Source organism: Frieseomelitta varia, unplaced genomic scaffold (genome assembly GCF_011392965.1).
Source record: "Frieseomelitta varia isolate USP_RPSP 00005682 unplaced genomic scaffold, Fvar_1.2 scaffold_961, whole genome shotgun sequence".
Lineage (NCBI taxonomy): Eukaryota > Metazoa > Arthropoda > Insecta > Hymenoptera > Apidae > Frieseomelitta > Frieseomelitta varia.
Window position 1 is genome coordinate 263,838 of NW_025110769.1, and position 21,972 is coordinate 285,809.

Below are 21,972 nucleotides of genomic sequence, written 5' to 3' on the forward strand. Positions count from 1 at the left end.
GGCCTGAAATACGAGCAGCAGCTGGTATCATTATCTTCGGGGAACTTGGCCAACTTCCGCGTCAGCCTGCCGAAAGAAGCGCTGGCTTAATCCTCCTTTATCTGGAAATTGATATAAACTCGCAGATCTTCGATTCCTTCAGGCATTTACACGTAGACAACCTTATCACAAGCATAATGTCCACGAGTTCTATCGATCAACCAGTCTCCATAGCGGCAAATTGAATAAATCGTTTATCATAAAATTGTATTTTATCATATTTTATGTAAATCCTAGATGCTAAAAATCTCATAGTTCAACGCATTCTGTATGAATGTACAAACTTCGAGCAGCAGAGAAGACACCATAGATTAACCCTACCACCGCTCTGACTTCCCAAAATCATCCAATGAAAACACTTGAATTTTTAATGGGCACAAATCTATACCATAAAATATGAATACTATATAAGTCGCTAATAATCTCAATGCGACTTTAAACCTGCACATAAAAAAGAAAAAGAAGTTCTGGGAAATTTCCAAGGTTTCTTCACCCTATATTATAATTGTTACGTTATTACGACAAAAACAGCACGACGATCGTCGTTGTCGAATTTATCGAACTCCTTCTGACGGCACTCGAATCCTCCGCGCTGGATCATTTGCACCGCGACAAGTGAAGAACTCTGTTGGATGGCCAATTAGGCCTGGCAATATTAACTCATCACTTCCTTCCCTCCCCTCTCTTCGATTTGTAATCATAAAAAGACGTGCCAGGAAGAAAAGACTCTTTCCTATCAGCAAGTCCTTGATCTTTCCTATCAATAACATCGTTCCATGGTTAAAGCGTGATTAACCTCTTGCCACGCACGTCGAGATTTTTTTGTCCCAAATTGCAACATTTTCTCAGTTTTAAGTATATTTCAATATACTTAACTATTGTAGGATGGGCAAATTCTGGGAGAGGGCCCAGAACTTTCTCCAGTCTCCAACAATTACAATGAGATGTCCCAAATGGTGTACTGTAGAGAAAGTTAGGCCTGGGAATGTTTATGGCTAGCCCTCCAGGCCTAGCATTTAAGATATTAAGAGTATGGATGCGTTTGTGTGGATGTGTATGAATGACGAATTTTTATGCAGACGAGGAAAAAGTGAGACAGTGAGTTTCGGGAAGTCAGAGAGAACAGAGTGAGTTGCGAGCCGTGAAAGCGAGAAGACAGAGAGAGCTGTGAGTCTTGAGTGGGCGAAGATTGAGTGCAACCGTAGCGATTAAGAAGAATTATTTAACTTTAAATAAACAACCATCTTTTACCAAAATTCCTACAAATTGGGGTCTCAAGCCGGGATTCCTACACTATTGTATTACTTCTTAATCATTTCTATCCAGTGATATCACACCGACGATTTTCAAAACGAAAAGAAATCGACGAATTATTGTATACGGTTCGGTCACTGGTTATGGTCCGCGCAACCAGTTGCCAGCGCAAGGGGATAAACCCTCTCAAACGTGTAAGTTGTTATTTCTTCACGCGGAATCCAATAACTCATCGGCCGTGGAAGTTTACGCGTTCTCGCGTCTTATCCTGAGAACAGTGAGTTCCATCCGCGATACCGAGATCTGATTTAAAATGGTAAACAGCGGTCGATAACAGACGACGAGGGAAACGAGGACAGCCGGTCGGGAAAGTAATTTCTTTCTTTTTTTTTTTTTTCGCCTTTCGCGAGCTGCCAGTAGCAGAAACCAAGATCGCCTTTGGATTGCGGGGGAGTGGAACGCGATAGCTGATTCCAGGTAGTCGGCAGTTACGAACGATATACGACCAGGGCTAAAGTTACACGCGCCAGTGCAGAAACGATGCGCGTTTCTCAGCCGATGATGATTCACGTCCGGGGCTATAAATTTCGCTCGCGGCGATTCGACGGGAGAGTTCCTTCTGTCCTGAATGGAACGCGGCCAGGCCCAAGGTCAGAAAACCAAGTATTCGGTTGTTTTCGCAACGCGTTCAAGACTCCAAGACTTTTCCTTATTCGGAAGATCGCGTTTGAACAAAAGTATGTTACGTAAAATATTACACACATCAAAATGAAGTAAATGTAATCAGTGTAAAGAAAGTACGATAGTACAATTCACGTTAAAGGAGAAACATAAAACACGATGAATTCTCGGAGCTGCGAAATCTCCAGAAGAAATAAAGATGCTATCTAAAGGCTATAAATGACAATCGGAAGTAAAGACGAAAGTCAGTTGGATTCTATGCGAACGAGTCAGACAAGCTGCGATTTTGAAACGTCGAATTGTACAAATTGTGAATAATTGTATAAATAAGTGTATAATTATATATATTCTTCACATTAGATACATTCGAGCTACTTGACTTTTAATGACAAACAATTTGTTTCAAGCTATCTTTCACATTGGACTAGACTGGTTTACGAAAATTCTTCAAAATGATCATCTTTTGTCTCTATGCACGCAATCAAGCGTGTTTCCATAGACTGCGGATACTCACTCTAATATTAGCAAGGTCGTTACTGATGGTAATCAATTCATTACAGGTATTAGGTTTGCACATGCTCGATCTCGTGCAACTTCGTATAAAAAAATTATACATTTCTCAATGAATACAGGAATAATTCTCTAACTCGATAGTTATCAATGGTTCTAGCTACACTTCCGCTCAAAAGTCTTGGGACACGTTTATTTTTAATATTCGTGTACACATATTTTATAATACAATATATATATATACATATTATACAATGTGTTCATATATTTATAGAGTGCATAATTTATTGCATAAAGCACGTTTTATATTTAGCGTAAATATATTGCCTATTGTATATATAATTATGCTTTTATTATTAAACAAATATTATATATAATTTATAATTGATATTTTTTGTGTTATTTTTATTGTATAAATATAATCTTGTTCTAAGATTTCTGAACGGTGGTGTCCCGAAAATGACAATGTCGACCCATGGTGTACAAAACATTTTTTATTCAAAATGATCTGCCAAATATATTGGCGATATATCCGACAATTGAGATCTAGAATATATACTCTACATCGTTTTATCTGTTGGCACGTTGCGCCACGAGACGCATGCAAATATCCGCGAAAAAAGAAAAAGGAAGATTCAGAGGGATGGAAATCCGATTGAGCGGGAATTTCTCGCTTCCGCGTGGCTCATCGACCGATCGTCGATGCACGCTCGAAACTTTTATACCATATATCGTGGCACACGTAGAAGAAAAGCTCCTCCGAGCTTCTCTCGTTTCTCTCGAATCTCTTTCAACAAAATACTGGTTGTACGAGCGTTTCTTTCTTTCTTTCTTTTTTTTTCCTTCTTCTTTTTTCCTTCTTCTTTTTTATTCTTAAAAGGCAAAATAATTAAATCAAGCAACGCAACCAGAACCGCGGTTCGCATTAAGGGGTAACACCGCACATTCTCTCTCTTTTATTTCCCCTGTTCTCTAGCATAAGCAAGCGCCAGAGACACAGCGCCCTATTTTACGCCCGGTAGCAAATTAATTTCTTTCAGCTGCTAGGGGCAGGGTGCCACGAAAATCTCGTCGGCCGGCGTGATTCGACATCCGCGTGACGTAAGCCTAATTGCAAGGGAGGTAAGCCTAATTGCACTATTTCGCATCCCCCTTAACTAAAGACGATCGACTGATTGACCCAGATTCGCCGGGCATTACCATAGCCGACCTCATCTTGCCAAGTGTTGCCCGTTTCTCCCTCTAGAAACGGCCGACGAAGCCTGTGTTCGAATTAACGACTATCCGTCCACGAAGCAGCCTTCCAGCTACCGTCCCTAGCCGCTGTATCTGCGTGATTGCCCAAGGAGCGTGATTCACTTCGTCCCCCTCTGTCCGGATGCATTTTCAAAATTAGCAGCCCGTGTTAGCGAGAGGAGATTCAAAGGGAAGCTGCCTCGCGTTTCATTGCGCTTACGTACCTGCTACGTGTGTACATACTACAGACTACCCGGTAGAAACCGCTGTGATCTCGCCCAGACCAACAAGACGTGACTCAGGGAAATTGTCATACCTGCGCCATGACTCCGTGTCGTGCGCATCTTCGGGACGAAACGTGACGAAAGACTCGCAACACGCCTACGCTAATTGGATTGAAGCACGACATACTCGCGTACGTAGACACGATTTGATTAAAAAAGAAAGAAAAAAAGCGGCGACTTTTCGACTTTTTCGTATGCGAGTTCCGGGTTACTGCGACGGAAAGTAAGTCCCCTCTGACAAGTTTCAGGTAGCGCGTCAAGTGTATGCCACGCTTCACCCCTTTGATACGTACTGCACGTGGGAGTTCAATTGCTATCTATAACGCTGAGAACGGCGAAATATTTTCGTCGGCGTGCATTTCTCGCAAAAGTACATTGAAATAATCGAAACATTTAACTGCGCTACGTTGAACCAATATTATTTATTTGCTCGTACTCTGTGATTGAATTGTCACGCATATTAAAAATTTTAACAGTAGCTTTAAACTTTGTTTCGTAATATATTTAATAATTTAGTAAAGCGTGGTGCAATTCGAAACGTGGGGTCAATACATAATCCTACATCACATTTCTTGCATTCGTAATGTGTCTCTTTTCTTCCATTATGTTTTCTACACACTACATATGTGTTTTCGTGATTAATTATTACACCTTTTCGTGATTAATTACTACACCTTTTCATTTTAACGGTATCAAATGAAATAATAAAAATAATCAGGTTTAGATAATATACGACTATATATAAAGTTAATACGATTATATAAAAGTATATTACTATATTAAATTTACTAAATTCATACTATAAAAGTATATGACTATATTAAATAATACATGACGGAAGATACAGCTGTTGAATTAGAATTCATTTATGTCTGTTACGATTCACTTACTATTGTTAAGAAAACGAGTTTGCAAACAATACGTAACGCGAATATATGTGCAGTTATATGTACGAAAAATTCTGAACACTTTTTCTTTCCTGAGAGCTTTTATGAATATATTACATCAATGATATATGTACATGTAATATATTACATATTCATATAGCATGAATATATTCATTTTACATAAGAAACATCACGATGTTTCATTAACATTGTAACAAGACCTGACTATTAAGCGTGCACGGAAGAAAACGTTTCGTAACTGGCACGTATATGATCTTAATTATGATGAAATTAAAGAAATTTTGAAATGCATATGTGTACTCTTTTAAACGAGCTTTCAAGACGTTTGTTTCCCTAGATCGTTTTATGCCATAGTCTTTCTTGGAACCAAGTCTGTGGGAAGCCTTTGTTAAACCAACAAGGTCCGCCAGGCCAACCATATAGGATATAAAAATTCAAAGACTGCGGCAAGGATGAAATCCTGCTTGGAACTTTGCTTCCCGGCAAAGTGAATTTTCGATCGAATTTCCCATGGCTTCGTGCGTGATAACAAAGGGTGAACGGATGTTTTTCTGGGCACAGGGAAATCCTTTGTTCAGTTGGCATTTCGCAGACAATATCAGCCTCGGCGGCAATCGATGAATTGTGCATTGAGCTCACGGGAGGGTATAACAGGGTGCACACCGGTAGGAATTTCGGTGCCACTTATCATAGAAGCGATTGACGAGGAGGAACGCGCGCGGGTCGGCCCGTGCACCGACACGTTATCACGACCTCCGACCCAGGAAATGTGTTCTCGCATCGATTAGTCCCTTGCCTAGGCCCTGTCACACCGCAATTCCCTTCCTTCCGACTGTCCGATTCTTGATGGATTCGCCAGCTCGCAGGAATTCGCTCTCTCACTCACTCACACTTTTACTCACTCGTGTTCATTCACTCGCTCGCTCTGCCTTTCACGAATGCGCGCAAACAGACGAATATCGAAAAGAACGTGTTACACGTGCATTTGCTCGGTAGCGTTGGTAGCATCGGTGTGGTGGCGGTGCGCGGAGACGAGCGATTTTGCCTTGGCAGAGAGCCAATGCCGTGAAACGCTCTTTGTAACCTGCTCCGTCGACGCGCAAAAGGTATTCATCAAGCTTAACACAGCGGGGCGTCATCCCGTCTGACCCTAGTTATCCCTGGGGACGCAGTCTCTGCTTTTTAATCGCCGAGTCTATCATTCCTCTTTCTCTGAGAGAAAGAGAGAGAGAGAGAGAGAAGGAGAGAGAAAAGGTCGTAGGCAGTTGTCGCAAGCTCTGACAGAAAGAGAGTTCGTTCGAGGGAGAGCTGATCGATTTCAACGAAAGATTCTTTCGTTTCAGATTCCGTTCGGACTCGTCCGATCACAAACCAGCGATTCCACTGCGCGCTGTTTCTCCTCCGACACGCGCACACACACAGAGATTCTTTCACACAATTTCTCTCCCGCGGATAGTTTGTTTAACGTTCATTTACAAGCAGTGGAACAACGTTCACGCGGAGAGGAAGCAAACTTTTCGGAATTCGATAACTTCCTTCCCGTTCGCCGCGCACAGCCCCCTCCACGTCCTTTCGCGTCTGACACGTTACCGTCCGTTTCCACGTTACCGTCTCGTCGCGCGCCAGCCGTTCGATCAATCGTCGTTCACCGCCCGGAATTATTCGACAATTAGCGGTTTGCTGCTGCTCGATTCCCCGAGTGAAACGGACGAATTATGTCGCATCGTTATTCATTTCGTGTACCCATTTCTCGAATGGAAAACGCGTCACACGCGGTCTACGTACACACGTCCCGCGTTGATGCGAGGTTCGTGCTTTTCTGAATTGGTCGGCGTTGAGTTGTCTGAGCTATCACGTCATTCTCATAAATTCTCTCCGGAGAAGACAAACGGAGAGGCTGACGAACCCATACACCTTCCATTGAAATATCCTCGTGGCTTCCTCCATCGCGTCTCACGCTTAACGATGTTCGACAGATTGCTCGCGCGATTGTTTGCGTGAAACGAGACAATCCGCCGTCAAAAGAGTAGCAACAACTTTTGAAAATTCACTAAAGCGTAGAATTTCTATTTAAGAGGCAAATTACAAAAGTCCAAACATTTATGTTTAGAACTCATAGATATGGGCCACGTAGAATTCCAACTAAGCATCACATAAATCTCACAATCAGTTAGTCTCAAGTGCAATGAGGATTCCTCACCATTGAATCACCATGTTGTAACAAGTGCATAGTCGAAGGATCGCGTAGGTGTCACGACGAGAGTCTGGTCGAGTTCCAAAGAAAAGAAAAGAACAAATGTAGAGACGTACAAATGTAAAGAGTAGTCGAACAGAACGAAGTAGCAAGTTTAAGGTTTTGAGGGCTGATTGATTTCTTTTATTTTACATTTTATATTTATACGAGCAACTATCGCAAGTTTAAGAAGCAGTGGGATTGTTTTTGATCGTAAAACATATGGCACAGGCGACAGGATCGTTTTCACAAGACAACCGTTCCCTGAAATGCCACCTCACCCGAGTCAATCTCATGGACGGCAATGGGAAATTTAGGAACTTTCGCCGACAGTTCCTGATCGGTCCCCCGCTCCACAAAGTCCCTTGGACAGGGTCCAACCCAAGGCTTGTTATAAAGGAGGAAATCGGCAGAAGTTGCGAGAAACTAGCAGAAGTCAAATAGTTAAGTTGACAATAAATTACAGGAGTAGTGTTCAAATCCATCAGGCTTAATACACGATAAAATCAAGGCAAAATTCGTCATAGTTATTCATTTTGCAAATCAGCGTATATTCCTTCGAATCCCAAGGAATATACGCAAAGGTGCATGATCGACACCAGTTGTGACTGTCCCGAACAACATTAATATCAAAAGAGATAGAAAAATATTGTAACTTGCATTTATACATTTTGCGAGAAATCATGTAAATTTTTAAAAATACACTGTCTTTACGTCTATAAAGTTGTAATTAAAATTACAAATCGGTCATTTTGGTCACTTTGAATGGACCATTTCGAATGGTCGATCAACGCGAAGATACACGAGTCAGGTTTAATTATATCAGGTGTAATTATAACGTCATAACTGCCAGCACGGCTAAAGAGAACCAGTTCCGAGAGAACCTGTCACGTTCCTACAATTAAAAGCCAATTCACCGCGCGGCGAATTTCTAACAAGCCGCGGGGCGATCAATTGTCATAAACTTTCATTAAGCCAGGAATCCGACGGGGACGACCGGAGGGTGGTGGATTTTCGAAAATCAAACAAATAAATGGGAGGCCAATGCGGGCTCGCGTGGCTACGCTAAAATCGTACATCGTGCTTATCCGGCTGACTAATTCAAAAACAGCAGGGGCTGTGGCTACAATTAATTTTCCACGGCATTGAAATCATTGTCGACGTGGGGATTCGCATTGCGAAACAGACACTGTTAATTCGAGGTACCATTCGTGTTTCAGTTGTTTTGTGTCCATTATGACACAGCGGAGAGCACAACCGTGTCGATGGACAATGATAAATTGTCAATTAGTTAATTTTAAGCGACATAACATCGACTCACTTTGATCTCGTTCTGAAACTTTAACGGTAGTGCCGTGTTGCATTTTTAAGCATTGGGAAAGCGAGGTTACTCTTTCCTCGGGAATTGCGAAAATTCAAAAAGAATCTTTCCCACGATTGTGTCCACTATGGTCTTGAAGAATGAAGCTCGTTGTGCCATTTTATTGAATTAGAAACCATTAGAGTTAGATGATGGAATCTGTTCAATTTTTGACATTCAATGCTCGATAAAATGATTGAAAATCGCACAACAAGAGGAGTTGTTCCTAGGGATCATTGTAAAGCGGAAACTTCAAACTTCAAAATGATCAGTTACGAAACGAAATTTTTCCCACGCACGTTTGAATTTCTACATCATCTTCAAAATCATCTTAAGAGAAAAAATTAATAAATAAACTCACGACTGTGTCACAGAGTAGATGTGCTTTGAAATGAGATCAAATTGATTCTCATCTTTGTACAAAGTTTCATCAGTTCAAATTATCGACAATTTTTTTATTATCATTGGTACAATTATACTCCTCACTGTATTTGTTTCGCAGATGATGCAACGAAATATTTATCCAGCGATATTTGTCTAATCGATCGTCCAATGAGTCGATGGCACCGTCTCGTTGAAAATTCAGTGGAACCACCGGCCAAGTGTTCCGTATGTTTGAAAAACCTTGTTAACCTGAATTTTTAATCGGCTCGTTCATGATTCACGCGGCCGGTCTCTCGCAGTCGGGTAAACTTTTCTAATTAAGCGTGCGAGGGCGCAACAGAACGGTCAATTATCATCGCGTTTGCTTCGATTCGCTCGGCTTCTCTCTCGTTTTGCGTTTAATTCACGGTTCAATCTATCAGGCGGCTTATCGATTCACGGCGAAAAGCGAGCCGAACGGGCAAGAACCTTTTTACATCGGTATCTTCCCACTGTGTTTATACCTGTTTTCCCTCCGACGCGCGTATTGTCACGTATCAAGGATGCTGGAAATAAAACGAACCGGTCTTGCTCGTGTGTTTTCCACTGGCTTTGCCAGTCGTTCTTCATTCTCGCACAGGCATCCGTATAAAAATAAATAGAAATCAAGAATACGAACACACATTCCCGAATACGAGCGTTTTCTCGCGCCTCTTTTTCAACGATTGACGGATTTAACGATGTCGATCGCGCGGCCAGTGGACCGCGGATTTCTCGAGTGTGTGTGCGAAATTGCTCATGACGCACAATATGAAAAAAATGTTTTCATAATGTTTGATACGTGTTTAAAATTATTTCTTTTTAATTATTTATTTATATTCTTTAAATTATGAATTTAATGATGAATTTAGTGATAGATGTAGTAAGTAACATACGAGGGATAAATCGATGCAATTTTTTATTAGGATTTGTCGCTGTCTTTTTTTTTTTTTTTTTTAGATCTGAATGTCGCGGATGTTAAAAAGATCGCCATCAATCTCTACAGGCAGAGTTTAGAAATATTTTCTTAATTATCGAGACAATTTATCAATTTAAGCGTCGATCGTAATTCCCCGGTCATATTTGCATTTTGTTGCGTGTCGCCGAATGAGTTATGTCGCCAGAGAACCCGATACTCGGAAAGGGGATATTGAAAGTCACATTTTTAACGCTGTGTCATCTTCTGGTATTAACAAAAATAATCGCCTCCACGCTGTCAGTTTATTCCACGTGATTAATGAATTTCTTTTTTCTTTTTTTTTTTTTGAATATATATTGCTTTTATTAGAAATTTCGTTTTGTTATTAGAGACATTATACCGTGTCTCGCGTCGGCACTGTTGATTTTGAAACTGAGACCGCGAAAACATTCAGCATACGCGTGTACTGACAGTACGAAAACAAAGATTCAAATCCAATCTCGCCCCCGGTTAGTTTATTTAAAAATTGCTGTCCGACGTTTAATAAAAATTTACCATCGACCCATTCGGCCGATTTTTTTTTTTTTTTTCTTGTTCGCTTGGCGCTACACATTTATCAAATTCTAATTGAACGTAACGGAGTTGAAACTTTCTAAACCAGACTCGGCTAAACCGAGTTTTAACTTGAACCGCACAGGCGAAATTTTCCATCGTCTCTCTCGCCGTCGGTTGGCCCCAGTTTCGCACGCCCGTGGTAATAGCAGACGTTCCTGAAACATAATTCTCGCGAGATGTATATTTCCCTCCCGTCACGGAACGGACCTTCGAGCTCGCATATTTCACCTCGGCTCGAGAGAACGACCTCGATTAATCGTTATTATTCCTCATTCGGCGCGAGCAAACGCGGCGATATCGTTCGACGTCACGTCAAGATGTCCACGATGGTGTGCTGCCATGTTCCTCCGAACAAATACGTGGCGACGTTCGTTAGTCGAACGAACAGCGTGTTGTATTGCGAGAAATGTACGTATGTGCAGTATGTATGTATATGGTAAAGAAGATAAATGTATTTAGATCGTGTTTTCAGTCTCGTTTGACTTTCGTTTTCGACCCCAATCTTTGTTAGTTAGCAGAAAGACAGACGTTGGGCAAAAATTTGGCACTTGTGTTTTGTGTTTAGTGTCGCTATATATATAATATTTTTAATATTTATAATATATTAATATTTTTAATATTTCGCTAATAATGATAGCGAAACAATATACGTCAATATTTTTTTATATGTTATGTTAATATGTTGTGTTAAATTAACATATTTTTTATATGTTACGTTTTTATGTTCTGTTGATATTTTTCCACTATAATTATTTATATTTATAATATTCGCTATGTACTATATTATATAATCATAGAGTCATGTTTATTTTCTATGCATAACGTGTTAAAATACTCCAAGTCAAGACATCATTACTGGCATTAGAAGATGATTACAGTGACTCCCATTAACATTCGGATAATTTTGTGTACGGAAAGAAATCGCACAACGATGACCTTGTGCGATTTATTTTAAGTCTCCACTTTTGAAATATATCGATCGCTTTATCCTATGATGTTTTTACACTAAGCAGCAGGTGATAAAATAAAGTTTTCTTCTTGAAAGTACTTGAAATTATCATAACATATAAAAACATTGAACAATCTATTCTCTACATCTGAATCTACAATGAGTTTGAAGGCCGAAACCTCTTCTTTACAACGATCCTTTAAAACTTGTCGCACGACTTTCTTTCGCCAGTTTATTGAACTTTGAATTGAAACGTAAAAATGTCATGATTTCTTGAATTTTCGTCGTACAAGTCTGATATTCAAAAGTCGATAAAATGGCGAAGAAAAGTCATACGTCGAGCTTCCGAGGATTTTTGCAAATAGGATATTTCAACCTTTAAATGTAAATTCAATGGCGAAAAAAATTTTTCAATATTTTTATATATTTATATTCAATATTTTCAATATTTTTCAATATTTTTATGGCAATTTGTAGTATTTTCGAGACGAAGGGTATCTTTACTCATTCACCCGCCACGTGACGTGGAAACATTTTAGAATAAAATGAGTAGTATACTCTGAAAGTAGATACTTCAAGCTTTAAAATAACCTCAGGTCTATTATTCAGATCTGCATGATTTTTTTTATAAGATTATAATTAATTATTATAAGATTATAAGTTTAAACATTAAGTGTTTGAATATTACTGAGAGCCACTGTATGCATTTAATACGTAAAACAGTAGAATTTTGTATTTATAATTATATATGAATGATATATATAAATTATATATGAATAATTTTAGCCAATATCCGATTGAATGAACTCCTGCTCGTTGAATCCATTTTCTCGAACTCGTGTTATACGAGGGAAAAATTACTGGTAGAGGAGAGAATCAGTGGATTTCTGTTATATGAATTCCAATTATATAAACTATTTATTCATCGGCAGATTCATACAAACTAGTTTTGCTATACTTTATGTAAATGGAAGCTTTGCAATCCACCGGCGAATCAACAAAATGCAAATTGACTCATTATCAGGAGCAACGGTTGTGGATGCATACATTCTTTGATTATAAATCATATATTATATTATTGTATTATTAGATCGTATTATTATATAACTAGACTTATCTCTCGACGAGTTCGTGTAAACTAGTTCTGTTGTACATTATGTAGATGGATGTTTTGCGATCCATTAGTGAATCAACAAAGTGTAAATTGACTCGCTATTACAAAGCAGCGATGGTGCATGCATTACACTGTTAAAAATTTATTAAAAGTTACGCACTACACTGTTAAAAGTTAGTTAAAATTTTGCGGAAATTCCCAAGAGTCTTGGTTATAAATTGCTCGTGACTCGGTGCCATCCATTTGTACAGAGATAAGAATTTTTACGTATTCCTTTGTCCTGCAACACGGTCACGAACGAACGAGCAGTGAAGTAAAAAAAGCAAAGAAAAAGGGGTACCACAATGGCGACGGTGAAAATTCCTTTCTAAAATTCGAGCTAGCTTCGTGTGAAAAAAAAAAAATCGTATCTCACAATGATCCTGCGAACTGATTGCGTTTGTAAAACATTTCCTACTGCAAGCAACCATCACTAGTAAAGCGAAGAGTCGATGAGAACTGCTTGAGCAACTTGACCTTTGTACAATTTGTAACTAACAATACAAATCACTGTTCTGATAAAGACTTGCAAGAAATTTTTGCTCGTCTTCTAATTTGTCGTTACGGTGAAGAGCATAATTGTACAATGAAAAAAATTGTCGATAATTTCAACGTCGAAATTTCTGACGTCGGAAAAAGTCACATAACGATTCACTTGGTCTCATTTTAAATCACGAAGCTTCTATTTAACACCAAGTGGATCTTTCTTTACGAATTTCTATTTTTCTTTGTATCAAAAGTTTCTGTCCACCTATCTTTTTTAAATAAAACTTTTAATCTGTAAAAAGAAGAATTAAGAAAATATATAATAAAAGAAAGTATGGATTTATTTTAGAAAGTAAGCCACTGTTCACTGTAAGCCATCTGTATTTAAACGCGAAATATATTTGTCATTACTGGTACCACGAAATACATGCTTGAAAGATAGGAAGTTTGTTCGACTAACGTTAATATTCTCACTAGTAATTATTACAATTCATCATAAGTTACTTCACTCGTGACAGTTGCCTCATTCCTAGCTTCGTCAGTTGCATTTGCAAGCGATCACGCTGTTCGCAACTGAGTTTCAAGGAAACTGATTTCCCGTGGAAAAGTGTTACGATACAGGCGACACGTGGTCGCGGAACGAAACGATTTAAAGGGAGAGTGCGGCGTGTTCGAATTGAAACGCTCGAGTTTGCCAAGCTCGACGCCGCAACGTTTCCCGAATGTTCGGGAACGAACGTGCGCCGATATACGAAGACAGATCAAAGAAACGATACTACAGAGTACTTTCCGCGTTACTTCACGAAGCTAACGAAGGTTCGTAAAGTGGCGCCGTTAATTAGATTCGCACAGCTGCCTCTCGTTCACGCTTTGAACGTAGAATCGGCAACTTTCCTCGATACTTCAACTCCTCGCGATCGATCGAGCAACGTCCTTCGAATTTTAAACCTTAACCCGCGATCGAGCAGAGCTGGCGCAACGTTGCTGCAATCATGGCGCGTTTCGTTCGACCCCTTTTCGTCGCGATCCTCCGACTTTCTTGACGATGTGCGCGATTAATTTTTCACGTTCGTCGTGAACGAGCCCGAATTTTCGAACTTGCTCGCGATCCACGTTTCACCCAACGCTGGCAGCTGAGGTGAGATTCTGACCAGCTTAGCTTGAAAGTTTAATTACGTCCTGCGGCGAATTTAGTTGGCCGAGGCACCGCGGCGTTTTTTCAGCGATTCTTCTGCTGAAAATCTGCATATCCTTCGCGTGAATGTGCGAGGAAAAATACGCAGTGGGTCTTTCCATCGAGTGCAAAGAGAAAAGAAAAGAGAGAGAGAGAGAAAGAGAGACAGAGAGAGAGAGAGAGAGAGAAAGGAAAACGTAATAATTCGCTGGAGCAGAATTTTTTTCCACGGAACACGCGGAACTTGCTTCGCGTGCAATTAAAACCTTGAGAATATTTCACAAGGGGAGGGGAGATGCGTGGTCACACTGTTCCGTGCAAGCTGTTACCGTTAATTAGGATTAATCGAGCGAGAATGCCATCGTGTGGCCCGCGAAGTGATAATCACCCGGTAATTAACTTATAAGCCTATGGCTAGGTTTCCAGCTGTTGTACGACTTACGGTTACAAATCTCATTATCCCGACCATATTGTACCGAACATGGATGATCCAGCTCGGTGATCAACCCTGTCGTCATTCTTCTCGTTCGACGTTTCTCGTTCTCGATATCGTGCAATGAAATAACGATTCGCGAAACAATCGGCGGTGTTGTTTTCAAAAACGTTCGGAACTGCGGCTTAGTTACTGCTTCGAAGTGGCAGGTTTGAATAAAATCGATAACAGCTAATTAGGCTGCACTAGCTGACCAGTTCGCCGTTCTGTTTCACTGACATTCTCGCACATATATTTCACGAGCCACTGATTTAGCAAATGAACCATCAAGCGTACAGTGGCTGGCCAAAGTATTCGACCGTGTCGTAGAGATCTTGAGATTTTTTATTAACACTGTAACGTAGAATACTCGTAGACGTTACAACTGTTAAACATGGTTATTGAATAGTTTTTATATTCTCAAGTTTGTTCCTTTGCCACCTAATTATCGAGTTTCATTGTAATGAAATTTCAAAGTATTTCGTGTAAGAGATATGGTGTGAAGAGCATAATTGTATCAATAAAAATAAAAAGACTAGCGATATAAGATCACGTAGCAACTTGGTCTCATTTTAAGGCGCGAAGCTTCTAACTTGACAGACGTGAGCTCTCTTCTCTTTGATGTAATTTTATATCACGTAACAGGTGGAAAAGTGAAAAAAAAAAATTTTCTTCGTGACTAGATCCGCAATTGTTTTGAACAGCAAAGTTTCTTCTTTACAACGACTTCTTAAAATCGTTGTACGATTTTTTTTTTTCACTATTTTATGAAACGTTGAATACCAAGGTTAAATTCCAGAAATCTTAATATTAACTCTAACGCTCCAAAGTTTAATAAAATTGTAAAAAAACAAATTAAAATCGTACAACGAGAGGGCGCTGAAAAGAAAAAACTTCAATCTTCGGAATAACTGTGTATTTAACGGTGAGAGAAATTGTTCGATGCTTGAATTTTTACAATTTTCGAGGGAAATGCATCCTCGCTTGAATCAGTTACAGCAGAGTCGGAAAGACGATTTTATAACAACTACAACAGATCATTCAAAGACGATTTTATAATCGTGTGGCTTAGAGTTAACTGGCGGCTCCACTAAATCTATGAGCTCTACTCTCTCGTGCACAGCGAGGAAATTTCAATGTAGTGGGGAGATTGATGCAGTGGAGGGGGTAGCGCTAGCGATTAGGAAAGGGTCCACGAGCCGCCAGTTAGCTCTAAGCCACACGATTATAAAATCGTCTTTGAACGATTGTCAAACGAACGGTCAAACTGTTACACGATCTTTTTTTACGATGACATATCATTCTCAATTACCGACGATTTTTCACTGACTGATACACTTACATTATTCACGCCTCATAAAAGATTTCCGCCAGCTTTCGAATCACGAGCAACTGTACAATCTATGAAAAATTCAGCCGAAATAAACAGGCATTCTTATCCACTCCAGATCTCGGTTTATTTATTCAAAGAATACTCCGCGATCTCGCTGTAGGTCGAAAGGCAGCCGCGTTCCAAGATTCAAATTCCATTTGCGCGAGATCGACCCGTTGTGTTGCGGCACTCGTCGCCTGATGCATTCTCCGCTACGTCTCTACAATTTCGTTTATCGTAAGACTGTCGGCGCGAGTTTGTCGAAGCGAAATTGTTCACGCTGCGAGTGCGGAATTCGAGGAATACATGCCAGGCAGCTCGAAATCGACCGAGTAATCGAGTAATTGATGGAGACCGAAACACTCTCTTTCGGAAAGTTGGCTTGTCTCTAAACCATTAAAAATATTTTATATTCTATTATAAAATACGTGATAGGGTTGCGAAAAGAATCCTCACGTGTCGATCCTCGAATTTTTGTGCCATTATTAAACAACTGGTTATTGGAAATTGCTATTGCGCACGTCATTTTAGCACGTAGTATTCGTAGGAAACAAAATTGGTCGATGTATCAAAAGTATTGCAAGAAAAGCAGATGTGTCAATACTTCTTTGCGATCCACTGTGTCTATTTTTACATTTCCGTAAATTTTGACACATCTACAACTGTTGACACACTTTAGTCGAATCAAGTATGCAACGTGTTTGTACCGTATAGACTCGAATAGAACGGCACAAAGTGGGGAAAAATAGTGGCCCCGGAATGCCGAAATTCTTGGAAAACAGCGTCGACCGTCTGCCAACCGATTATTCCTGTCAAGCGGTCTCGAGAGAGAGAGCGAGCACATAAACAAGCGAGCAAGTTACGCAACAAAGGTTTTCAATAAATCTATATTGATGTCCCACCAGCAGTGTCCCCGTTGCTGCAACGATTTCTAAGGTCGAGCCGAGTCCCGTGTTCCCTCGTTCGATCTTGTATAGTTCCCGGAGTCTAGCAAGTTCAACACCCTTGATCTCCCACTCCCAGTTGGGGGGCTCGCTGCGCTAACCACCCCACAGTGATCGAAGTCCCCGTGGAAGTGGCTCGGTATTGGCTACTAACAGGCCAACGAAATTCCCTCCTCCGAGAGCCAACTAGATTATGTCCCCCGTCTTTTTTTTTTTTTTTTCTCCCCCCGTCCGCCTTTGCAGTTCAGTTCCCCGACGTTCTGCTTGCGACCAAATTCAATCACCGACCAAACTTCTCGTCTTCCTCTGAGTCTTCCTCGTCTTTCTACTTTGTCATCGTCGGGTCACCTCCTCTTTTTTCTCTTCCTTTCCTTGGTTACCGTCTCCTGGATGGTGAAGTTTCGTCCACCACTCGAACCCGTCTCGAACGTTCCGATAATAAGTACAGCGGCTCGCGAAAGTCTCTCATTCTTATATAATACAGTCTATCAATCCGTCTGAGGTAGCTTAATCTTTGCGATCAAAGACGTTCACTCACAGTCAGTCTGGTGCGTCACGCGCCGATAATTGTACATATCTCGTTGCAGAGCTAATAAAAAGTCAAATAGCCTCGCGCGACGTGTAACAACCTTTACTGCTGCCGCGTATTCACCGCGTTTCTCTTTTGTATCGCCGATACTCTGCGAGTATTGCATATTGCGTAAGTTATGCGACAATAGCGATGGCATGGCGAGAGTGAACCGATTGTCGTTGAATTCTCGGACAAACGATCGAAACGATTGCCTCGTCTGTGACTGGTGATCTGCATGATCCTCTGAATAACGTAAGTAACAGACTGACGACTGTTAGGCGGTTGGTTTCGTTCGAAAAGAAAATCCCTTATAGATTAAGCTACCTTGCGCTGGCAACTGGTTCGCGGTCCATAACGAGTGATCGAACCGTACACGATAATTCGTCGCTTTCTATGTGTATCTATATATGTGTATGTATGTACAGTTGAAATACAAAAATTCAATAATACAACTTCAATAATGTATAATATATATATAATATAATATAAATTATATATAATATAATATAAATATTATTGAATTTTTGTATTTCAACTGTACAGACTTACATACATACACACATACATACATATATATATATGTACAATTGAAATACAAAAATTATATATAATATACATATATATATTTATATTTATTTATATAGGTGATGCTTGACTTCTGTGCATTCTGCTTTCGTGCAATTCGCTACTTCGTACATATATTTAACCCATAGCGCTGGTTCGCGGACCATAACGAGTGACCAAACGAGTGTACAATATTCGTCGCTCTCTTTTGACGCTCGCCGGAATGATATCACTGGATAGAAATTATTAAGAAGTAATAAACTTATCATTTGTTTCGCCTGGGTTACATTTAAGTATACTTAAAACTGAGGAAATGTTGCAATTTGGGAGAAAAAATTCTCAACGTGCGTGGCAAGAGGTTAAAACTGTATTAAGTTTTAACCTCTCATAAGTTAATAAAGTAAAATAAAATTTTAATTAAAATTTAATAAAATTTAATAAAATAAAATTTTAATAAATTAAAATTTTATAAAATAAATTTAAATTTTTGTGCAGTATCGAAAAATGGTATTGCTTATGGGTGTTATTGGCCTAATATTATCGCTAATGTTTCACTCGCGAAACGACGTTCGTCTCGATCAACGACTTGCATCAAACGCACGACCGCGATCTGCCCCACTGGCGAGGTATCGATCTGCCCCTTCCGTAATCGAATATGCAACGTTTTTCACTGTTGAAAATTCATACGACGCCCGCATCTCGCGATTCCTCGCAGAAACCCTTCAAATATTCATGTCTCCTCGGTCGTGGTTCCACCCTCGCCCACGAATACATTCACACTCGACACGTTCAGAGTTCTAAGTTCAAAGTCTTCGTCGAGAGGTGCGTCGAAACCGCGTTTGCCAACGTTCAAACGCAACGTCGTCTCAAAGAGGAACGGGACGACGTTTATAGGTAAATAATAAGAGGCGTCTTCCAAACATTCAACCGACTCTCGCCCGGATCAAGAGAATTCCAAATGGAGTGCAGCAAGAGATCGAGAAAGAGATTTCGTATATCGTCGTTTCGCGAGAGACGCGATATACAGATACGCGATGATTTCAGCTGAAATGGACTCGGTGTTACTCCGTCTGCTTTGCTACGATTTACATTGCGCGTCCTGAGTGAGTGAACGGGCCCGTAACGATAACGGCTGACGAAACAGCGGTACGCGAATCCATCGGCCGGAGGATTCGAAGGCTGCGTGACTCGAGGCAATGACCTGGCTTCCGGAGATAAGGGCGAGTTCTCGGAAACCCTTCGAGCCAACCCTTCGTTGCATCTGAAAGGCCGGGCCTTCGGGCATTAATCATTTTTCTCGCTCCTATACTCTCGCCTTCGGTCGACGTCCGAGGCCGAACGTTGCGATCGAGATTGCGAGCCGGGGGAAATTGAATCGACGAAACAGCACCCGGTTCGAAACACTTCGATAATGCATTCGAACGATCCTTCGTGCCGACAGGTAATTCGCGGCGAGCTCGTTCAATTTCCAACGATGATTCCTCGAAATGGTGGGAACCGTACGACGATTCGCACATGCAAATACAGATACACAGCGAAGTTTTTCTTTTCTTTTTTTTTTCTTTTTATATCTCGGTCGATCGTTGAAATTTGCGCAGAGACACCGAGGTGAACGCCAAGTGACACTCGGTGTACGTGCACCTTTGATTGTGAAACGGTTTTTGCTGGGTCGACACCACGGCGTAGCCTCGCGCTGGTGGGCGTTCCCCGAGTGCATCGTGCGAATTTACTAGGGATCGCAGAGGGTATACGAACCAAGGGAAAAATCAATGCAACGCGGCCACCGAACACGCAACGTGGAACCTAGTCCACGAAGGAAACCGTCGCGTCGTGTCCGGTGGTATCGAGAGGTGGTGTTCTTAAAAGTAGGTGACAGGTGTATTCGTAAGAATAAGTATTCGCAAGACTAGGTACCTTCACTCGAGTATGTAAGATACTCGAAGACCCGCGAGATATCCGGATAAAGCAAACTTACGCGAATATCTTATGAGATTTTCGATATATCTCACGAGGTACCCGGATATCTTTTACGATAATTAAGACTAGAATTATTATTATCCGACTTATCGGGTAGCCAAACAGTCGATGTTTTCGTGACAAATAATAAAACAAATTATGATTCATGTCCATTAGAAACATGGTGAAGAAAAATGTCCAAGATTGGAAAAACTTGGCGAGAAATATTTATGTACATCAAGAATATCTGCCAGCTCTGAAAGAGTGTCTTTCACAACTAGTTTAAGACAGAGCACTACTACTGAAAAATGTAGATCCGTTAATATTTTTGTACAAAGGTGAAGGATAATTTCTAATTTAAAATAATTATTTCATTGTTTTGTTATTTGTTGTTAAAACATAAATTACATAGTAGACATCCGAGTAATATAAGTCGAAATAATAAATATATATTCTCAATTATTTAATGTATCTGGCTATCTGATGAGATAATTGAGGTTGGAATTATTACTATTTGGACACTCGATATAATTTTATCCAATGTTTTCGTGACAAATAATAAAACGAATTATAATTTCTGTCCATTAGAATGGTGGAGAATCGGAGAAGAAAAATGTTGTCCAAGATTGGTAAAATTTGCTGAAAAAATATTTATGTATACCAAACAATATATATAATCGTCAGATTTGAAAGAGTGTCGTCCGCAACTGGCAATATTGTTAGTTTAAGACAGAGCACTACTACTGAAAACTGTAGCTCTGTCGATATTTTTCAAGGACAAAGAATAAATTTCCAATTTAAAACAATTATTTCATTGTCTTATTATTTGCTAAAAGATAAATTACATTCTAGACAGTCGAATAATACGAATAGAAATAATAAACATTTAGTCTCTCAATTATCTGAATCTCGTAAGATTCGGATATCAGAGCAATTTTTATTTACTTAAGTATCTCATAAGTGACAGTTCTAGGGTCCCCTATGAGGCGATCGAAAAATTATTTTACTTCCATTTAATCATAGAACGCGATTAAAATATTAGTCGAAAGAATTCAAATGTATTATTCAATCGTAGACACGCGAATTCTCACAAGAATCTCGTAAAAATTCGCGAGAAGATTTCCTCCAGAAATTCGGTGGATATTTGCTAACTGAATGCTTTACTACGACACAATTGTTTCATATCAATTACGACTTGCTCGCGACTCACAACAAGTTGATTTACTAGATTAATTTCACGGTTCTTGCTTACACGCAGAACGAGCCGAGAATTTATTTCACTTTTTGCGCAACTCTGGATTCCGCGCAACACTCTAAAACTGTGTGTGTAACGTGGAAATAGCGTAACAGGCGGTCCTGCTTCAAAGATTGATCGAACGTGTAAAAAGAACGTGATACGAATGCGTGTACTCACCGATCTTCGGTATGTTCCTGTCATGATTTCCCTCGGTGGAAAACTGAAACAGAAAGAAAAAAACGGAGATTGAACGTCACCGATCGTGTCACAAACGGTTCATACGCGAGGCATACGCTTTCCCAATTCGACACGAACACGATAGAAATCACGTCGGCGCATTGATTGGCGTTCTTTTTTCTTTTTCTTTTTTTATATATTTCCCTGTGTAATGGACTGCGCAGTTCGATGGAATGTCCTTTGGACGAGAGAAGGCGAATGGATCTCGAGCGAGATGGGGAGAATGCTTTTAGCTTATGGGAGAGGATTCTACGGACAGAAGAAGAAATTTATCGGTTTCCTTTGATGCCTCGGACGCGATAATAAAATATTTTTCGCTGTGCTCCCCTCACGTTTTCATCGCCAGCAAATTTCCTGGACATTTGTTTCCTTACTCCGAACTGTCGTGCGTGCACCTTGATGATTTTTATCAGACT

At 40.1% G+C, this 21,972-nt stretch overlaps 1 protein-coding gene across 7 annotated transcripts in view; it reads right to left on the reverse strand.

Annotated features, from left to right (window-relative positions):
* Window positions 1-21,972, reverse strand: part of LOC122538123 (transient receptor potential-gamma protein) — a 115,802-nt gene that overhangs the window by 50,629 nt on the left and 43,201 nt on the right. For all 7 annotated transcript variants that reach the window (XM_043671915.1, XM_043671918.1, XM_043671916.1 and 4 more), the window contains one exon: window positions 21,497-21,539. The gene's annotated coding sequence lies outside the window, so the exon portion shown is untranslated. The remainder of the gene's footprint in view (window positions 1-21,496; window positions 21,540-21,972) is intronic.